This window comes from Desmodus rotundus, chromosome 1, assembly GCF_022682495.2.
Source record: "Desmodus rotundus isolate HL8 chromosome 1, HLdesRot8A.1, whole genome shotgun sequence".
In the NCBI taxonomy this organism is placed as follows: domain Eukaryota; kingdom Metazoa; phylum Chordata; class Mammalia; order Chiroptera; family Phyllostomidae; genus Desmodus; species Desmodus rotundus.
Genome location: NC_071387.1, coordinates 77888194 through 77896523, shown reverse-complemented (window position 1 = coordinate 77896523; position 8330 = coordinate 77888194).

Sequence of the window (8330 nt, the reverse complement as noted above, 5' to 3'; positions counted from 1 at the left end):
GTGTCTTTAACCTAGAGGCAAACATATAACTTATTATCTTCATTTGTATTTAAACCATGTCTCCTTTACCAAGTGGATGTACAGCAGAGGATAAGAGAAACCACTGTCAGGAAAGGCTTTAGACTTCTGTGAGCTGTTCCCCAGCACCCAGCACAGCCCGGACAGAAGCCTGTATTGTGTCACTGACGGGTGCCATGAAGTTTTGGCCTCGGTAGAGCCGGTCCCAAGAAGCTACTCTCGATAGCATGTGCCTTCTCTGCGGGGACCGTCTGGATAGTTTCACGTGTTACCAACCATGTTAAATACCGCTCCAGGTGTTACCATCCACAGGTCTGATCGTGCATCTAAACTGTGATCAGCTTTGGGAGCCGCTGAGGCCATTCCCAAGCAAAGGAGAGTCAGGAGGATTAAAACAGTCATGTTTCAAAACCTAGGAAAGAAGAAGGAATGAGCCTGTAATTAGACCAATTCTTCTAAAAAGCCACATCATACTTTCTTCTGTGTCATATAGCTACATTTAATTTATCATTCCATGTATTTATACAAGGAATGTGGAGGAAGGATAAGGATATGGGCAGAGAATATCAGGCCAAGTGGAGATACTTCATTCAGTCACTGAAATGAAAGCAGCCAGAGAAGGACTCTGGGTTTGAAACAGTGATGCGCAATGATCATCTGGGTTTGGAGAAGGGCGTGAGTGTAGCTTACGGGTTTCAATCTTGTGGCCACAACTAGGAACCAAGAAAAAGGTTGGTCCAGGTATTTACCAAAAGTACTGAGGTGACCCAGGAAAACCTCACCAATGAGGTCTCCTGATCCCAAGCAGGGACTGAGATTCTGGGAGTTCGGTGGCCACTTCTCAGTTTCCTTCTTGACTATTGCATGGCAGGGGGTGAGACGTGCCTTCTAACCTCCTATTCTTGAAACAAAATCTTTCAGCCTGGGCTCTGCTGTGGCCACACCTGGCCTCTGCCACCCATTTTCCCATTCCCTCCCCCAAACCAGGGAAGTGCTCACCTGGCATGAAGGAGCCCAGAGACACCCCACCCCTTCCCCCAGCACACACCACCAGTTTCTACATCTTGACAGGACCAACTCCTCTGGGGCTCAGATCACTGCTCAGGGACAAGGAACAGTGGCAGAGCAGGCAGGACAAGGGGGACGCAGCACAGTTCCCCGCCCACCACACACATACTCCTGCTTCTTCGACAAGATGCTGAAACAGCTTAGGGAGCAGCAGGACCAGCAGCTTATGGGCTGTGGTCAGGCTGCTGTGTTGCCTTGCCAGACCATAGGACACAGTTCCTCCTGGAGTCCTAGAATTTTGGTCCCCAAGTCTGGTGGAAAAGCTTGTTCCCCGGGGTGGCCCAGCCTCTCCAGGCTTCAGTGGGGGCTCTCACCTGAGGCAGACCCAGCTGCACAGATGTAGTCAGCAGGTCCAGGGGCTCTGATGCTTGGTTGTGGCTCTGAGGCTACTCATTTAAGGACAAAGAGCAGCCTGCTTAACCCTACCCCCATAGCCTCATTGGCTATGCTGGCCTGTGGGTGGGGCCTCTGAGTGGGGGGGTGTGGAATTCCAGGTGAGTGACAAAGCTCAGTAGTTCCCAACTTGTCCCGGGACAGATCCTACCTGTCTTAGTGAAACCTGGGAGGGTCTAGTTAGCTAGGAGGACCCAGGACAGCGCTGAGGAGGGTTCCAAGGGAGACACTGGAACCCGCATCAAAGAGTTACCCTGAATCCATTCCCTTGGCGGGTGGTTTAGGAAAAGAAGCTTACAGGGAGCCCCTAGCAGTATTTTAGGATAACCTGCTTTCCTTTTACTCCCAGCGTTTTGGGTTAGAATCTCAGGAGGGCTGAGGTCAGTGTTATTTAGTCTAGTGGCTCCTGTTTATTCCTCGGCAAAGGAGGAACACAGTGGAAGAAGGCAGAGCCCCCAGGCAGATGTGTGCTCCTGATGGCTGTTTCCTGATGGCTGCAGCTGGCTTGCGAAGGGTCTGGAGAGGAAGGGCAATGTGCGAGACTTGGGGCATGACGGTCAAGGCCCAAATCCCTGCAAGGAAAGGGGACGGGCTGGCTGGGTCTCCCGGGGAGGCTGGCATCTGTAGGGCTCCTTGCCTGTCTTCCCCAGGCAGGGAGACTTCTTCCCTCCCAGGCCTCTCAAAGTGAACAGAAACAAGATATTTACAGAAAAGTGTGGTCTAATGAATGGAGAAAAGGTGGAAAGTAAAAACAGCTTCTGACGCACACTCTCTGCATCATGGATTGTTATGTCTGCCTCAATATCCAAATGACTTTTCTTTTTTCTTTTTTTACCAATGATTTATTTTTATTTTTTACATTAAAATGGTGTTCAGCATAGCATTCCCTTTCAAATTTAATCTTTCCTGTATTTTCTTACACCACCATTCAGTCCCCTTTGACCCCCTTCCCTGCAATCACCACACTGTTGTCCACGTCCGTGTTTAGTCTTTCACTTCAGTGATTTTTGTTTTCGTTTAGATTAACGTCGGCATTTAAATGGTATTTTGTAAAAAAGAAGTTTTAAATGGAGGAAAGTATATTTATGTATTAAATACTAGTTTATGTAATTAAGAATTTAAGAAACATCAGCCAGAAATTCTGTATGTTTGTCCTTTTTATAACCTAAATATGTATTTATTAAAAACATGTATTTATTATAGAAAATACCTTTTAGAGAAGAATCATTCTTACCTTACGTCCACTCCCACATCAGCTTTTTCTATGCATATTTTCAATTCTTTTCATAAAAACAGAGCCACACTTCATGTAGGCTAGGAAAGTACTTTCCACTTACAATTAAGTGGACAATCTTTCCAGAACTGCAACCAGACACATACTTTTCTTTTCTTTTACTGTGCTGATATAGATGTAATATAAAAATATCGATTTTAGCCAGTCTTAAGTGTGTGGTTCAGTGGCATGAAGTCCATTCTCACTGTTGTCAACTCTCACCACTGTCCCTCCTCAGACTTTCCCTCGTCCCTGACCGAGACTGAGACTCTGTCCCCACTGAGCAGGAGCTCTGCACTGCTCCCTCCCTCAGTCCTCTATGAGGTAGACCGCGCTAGGTCCTCACATAAGTAAAATCACATAATGCTTTTCTTTTGTACCTTGCTATTTTACTTAACATAATATCCTCAATATTCACCCATATTTTAACACATGTCAGAATTTACATTTTTTTAAAAAGCAAATAGTATATTCTGTGTAAATGTAGCATGTTGTGCTTCTCCAGTCATCTCTGGATGGACATGTTGATTATACCCACATTGCACTATTTCAAATGTCCACATAGTCGTACAAAAGTTAGAGTTCTCCTTTTCGATTTTAGGTATGCCCCCCAAAGTGGAATAAATTGCTGGGTATGAAAATTCCATGTTTATTTTTTCTATGTTTCCCACAGGGGCTACACCATTTTAAATTTCTATAAGCATCACACAGTTTTCCAATTTAAAATGATTTGAACAAATAGTCTCAAATTCTCTGATTTGCCATTTTATTAATTCAATTGTGACCATGGATGGTCATTTAAAAATTTTTGTTTGATCATATTAAACTTCTCTATTGGTTGCCTGTTCTTTTAATCTTATACCAGAAAGAAATTACTAATAAACCTATTATTATGACTTTCTTTTCTTCATGTTTTTATTTAAAGTTTTATAATTTTAGTTTTTTAAAAGATGTTACTTATTTAATTTTAGAGAGAGCAGAAAGGAAGGACGAAGCAGGGAGAGAAAGTACATCTGAGAGAGAAATATTAATTGGTTGCCTCTCAAATGCGCCCCGACTGGGGACTGAACCCGCAAGCCAGGCATGTGCCCTGACTGAGGATCAAACCAGCAACCTAGCATTTTCTGGAAAGATACCAAACCAACTGTGTCACACAGGTCAGGGCTATAATTTTAGTTTTTAAGCTCGAGTTTTTCATCCATTTTATATTAATTTTTGCTTGAATTTAAGGTAAGGGTCTAATTTTATTCTTTTGCATGTGTATATTTGATTTTCTAAGCATCATTTGTTGAAAAGATCATCTTTTTTTATTGAATAATCCTGGCACCCCCATACAATTTTTAAAAATTCATTCATTTGCATTTTATTTTAAAGTCATTGAGATTGTAGAAGCTCTCCTCTCACACACTAGAGCCTGAATCTATTAGGTAATTAACAAGTATGTTTTGTTCTAAATCAGTGGAGGTTTATTTATTTTTTAATACACCATGCAGTCCAATCCAGTGAACCATTTAAGGTATGTAAGTGTATATTCTGACATATGGTTTTACAGTTACCCTGGGGTCACAGCTGGAGAGCACTGCACAGGGCGGGAACACCTGCTACTGCATGGACGCCTGCACCTTCGGCAATAGCCTCACAGGAGGCTGTGTGGCAGGTGCTGCTCCAGAGAAGGGCCTCCCTTTGGTTTTGAGAAAACACCAGACTACGTCCACAGTGGGTACACTATTTCATCTTCTCTTTGGCCCTTACGAGGGTTCTGATTTCTGTACATTCTCTCTCATACAACTTAGTGTCTGGTTTTCAACTGTGTCCGTGCTAATAGGTAGATGTGGGATTTCATTTTGGATTCGATTTGCATTTTTCTGATACATAATGATGTTAAATATGTTTTCAGGTGTTCATGGAAACATAAATAAATTCTTTGGGGAAATACAAAGCATTTGTCTATTTTTAAGTAGGGTTATTTGTCCTTTTAGTTTTGAGTTGTAAATGTTCTTTATATATTCTGGATATTATATATTTGTGAAATACATGATTTACAAATATTTTTCCCACTCTGCAGTTATATTTTCTCTCTTAATAGTTTTTTGTTTTTAAATTGTGGCAAAGTAAACATAAAATTATATTTTAAGCATTTTAAGTGTACAGTTCAGAGACATTAGGTGTGCTTGCACTTTGGGCGACCACCACTGCCAGCCAGCACTGGGATTCTCCTCTTGCCGGTCTGAAAGTCCGTACCCACTGACAAAAATTCTCCGTTTCTCTCTCCCCCAGCCTCTGGCGACCATCATCCTACTCTCTGTGACTATAACAAAACCAGTGGATTGTATATTTTGATATGGTGAACCACTGCTCAATTTTAAAGAACGGGGGAATATATGGAAGTCATTAGACATTCTGTGATGTCTCACAGCATCGCCATGGTGCAGCAGGTTCACTAGCCATTGCTGGCCCCTCTCCTAAGACGCACCCGCAGGGCAATTCAAGAGAAAGAGCAAGAGTTTATGGAGAAATAGTTCAAGCCAGCATGGAGCAAAGACTTATCTCAAACAAATGTCTCACTTGTGATTTCCAAGAGTACCAGCATGATAAAATCAGTTGATGAAATACTGTGTTTACCCCTGCTGAGCACACCGAGGATACAGGTATTGCATACAACAGGCACAAAACTGTTTGATAAGTGCAGTGGAGATTTGCCAGCTCAGCATGGATAGTTGGATAATTTTTCCCAGTGGATGAAAGGGGAAAAGAGATTAGGACTCGTCTGAACTTCCTGGTGATGAAAGAGAGGTTCTATGAAAAGGAACAGCACAGGGTGATCTGATCATAAATTCCTAACCCGGCAGGTCATAGTAGATAGTCACGCCCCAGGTATACAACTTTTTGTTGAAAGGTTTCCCTTTGACTTAAGCAAGGCCTGTCCCTTGGTGATGTGCATCTAGGGTGACTCACCTTTGCAGTGATCTAACCAGCCTCAAAAGAGTACATATTCTTGTTACCTATCCTGTAATCAAACCCCAGCCTTGATTTTTCCCACCTTCATGATCTCTCATACATTTCCTTTTAATTTCAAGTGATGAAAGAAGCTGCAAAACTGTTCTTACCTGGGACATTTGAGATCTTGCTCCTCATCATATATTGTCATTTGGGCCCAGATAAACTCTTACAAAAATCCTCTACATGTTTGGATTTTTCTTACATTGACATTTCACTTCTGTTTAATCTTTTTGGTTTTCTTTTTGGGTAGGAGAAGCAATGTAAATCATTTATGCTTCCTCTTTCTTGCTCATTGTTTTAATTGAACTGGAAGAGAACATTGATAAATGTCCTGCCAGAAAGAGCAAACTTTGGTAACCAAAATTATACCAAAATTACAGATATGTCAAAACTTCTATTTTAAAACCAGTCTTTATTACTTCCATGTCTGCATTAAAATAATTAGTGGGGAAATGACAGATCAATTGAAACAATTTTTTTTAACCTCTTGATTTCAAGGTTTTACCACATAATTGCACTCACTGGCTTTGAAATGCGGATAAATTCAAGGTAGACATAAAATTGGGGCAAATGTCAGATCCACTTATAGCCTTAGTTTTATTCACTATAAATGTCGTTAATACCAATGACCTCGTAAATCTGGGTTAAAAATTAAGTGAGGAACCATGGCAGGCGGCTCAGCTGGTTGGACGTCAAGCCACGCACCTGAAGGTATTGGATTCGATCTCTGTTGGGTGTGTATGGGAGGCAGCCAGTTGATGTTTCCTTCTCTGTCTTTCTCTTCCTCTCTAACTGAAATCGGTAAAAACATATCCTCAGATAAGAATTTAAAAAATTAAGTGAGATAACAGAGATGTTGATAGAACTAGCCAGCACAAGAATTTCTCCCTTGAAAATGGACACATCTTTGATTGAATGACCCTTAATCCAAAGGCACACTAACCTTGCCCTTACTGCTGTTGTCATTAAGTATTGGCTTTTCACATGCTAACTGTGTATATGCACCACATCCATTTATCCATTTGTCTGTCAACGGACACAGGTTGCTTCCACATCGTGGCCGTTGTAAATAATGTGGCAGAGAAAATAAGGGTCCACCTATCTTTTCAAATTGGTGTTTGGGATAAGAAACGGTTTCTTTGTTCATTTATTGATTCCTGGACAATTCAGTTGTTACTAGAATATATATACACACACACAATGCGATATTGGTCCACCATTAAAAAAAATCTTGCAATTTGTTACCACATGATGGACCTTCATGGTATTACTCTAAGTTACTTAAGTTCGATGAAGAAAAGGAAATACCATGTGGTTCTCTCTAATATGTGGATATTTAAAACAAAACAAACAAAAACAAAACAAACAGAAAACAAGCTAACAGATACAAGAAAGAATTGGTGGTTGCCAAAATAGGGTGAGAAGTGAGAGAAATGGAAGATGGAATTCAAAAAGTAAAAAATAATAAATTAATTATATTAAATTTTTAAAACCCTGAGGTAAAAAATAAAACAAAAACAGTTGTTTCTTCCACCCGTCTATCTTCTGTTCTACTTTCATGTCATTTCCAACTTTAGCCTGGGGCAGAGACTTTAGGATCTCGAAATCTGCAAGTAAAAAGATGAAAAGAATTTAAAACATCTTCAGTTACTCCTGTAGAGAAAGGTTCTTTCAAACAAGGTTTTCTTTTCTTTCCTGTTTCCAGATGTACTAGCACGCTGAAGAGTATCTGTAAAAGAGGTGTGTTTCTTGCTGGAGCTCAGGGAAGGCTGCAAGGAGTCACCCATACATCCCCACCTTCTAAAGGTGTTCTGAGTTTCCAATATTCCAGCCTGGTTAGGTGTTATCTGTATCCCCAGGTTCTATAGGTGACGGGTCAACCACCTTGTGACAAATGTTTTCCAATCCCTAGCTTAGTACAGATAGAAGTTTTCTTACTCCGTGTACCGTGTTACAGCGCGGCAGATCTCCCACTTTATAAACTTTTATCTATAGTACCCTATTTCTAAGTACTGGTTTCTGCATTAGACATAACTAACTTTCTCATTTTCTGGTGACGAAACCTAACTCAATAACCTTCGCAAGAGTCTTCTGCGTGTAAAGAGGGTGGTTTTTCTAGCAGCAGAGCTGGATCCCATCAAAAGCTCAGTTTGGGGATGAACCTACGTAACTGATGCTGCCACACCCAGGTGCCCTTTGTCTTCACCCAGACATTGCTTCCTACTCAGAGTTCTCACCTTCGCGTCTGGCAATTACAAACTTACTAGCTCTGAGGAAGGTAACCTGAGAAGAAGCAGACGGGCTCTGTCTGACAGCGCAGCCCCGCACTGGTTTGTCTGACTGAGACCCGGGGGGCGGGCACCCCAGGTAGAGCGCAGTGGACTGCGGGTGATCTGCTGGGTCCTGTGCTCAGGCTGGCGGAAGCTTTGATTGGCTGCGCCTGAAGCACTTTCAAGGCTGTTGGGGGAATCAAAAAGCAAGCCTTTCAGGGTCATACGAAAATCGCATGCTTAGTTTTATAATAAATTTTTTGGGGTGGGGAAAATTGGTGAATGTGGTCAAAAGGTACGAATTTCAC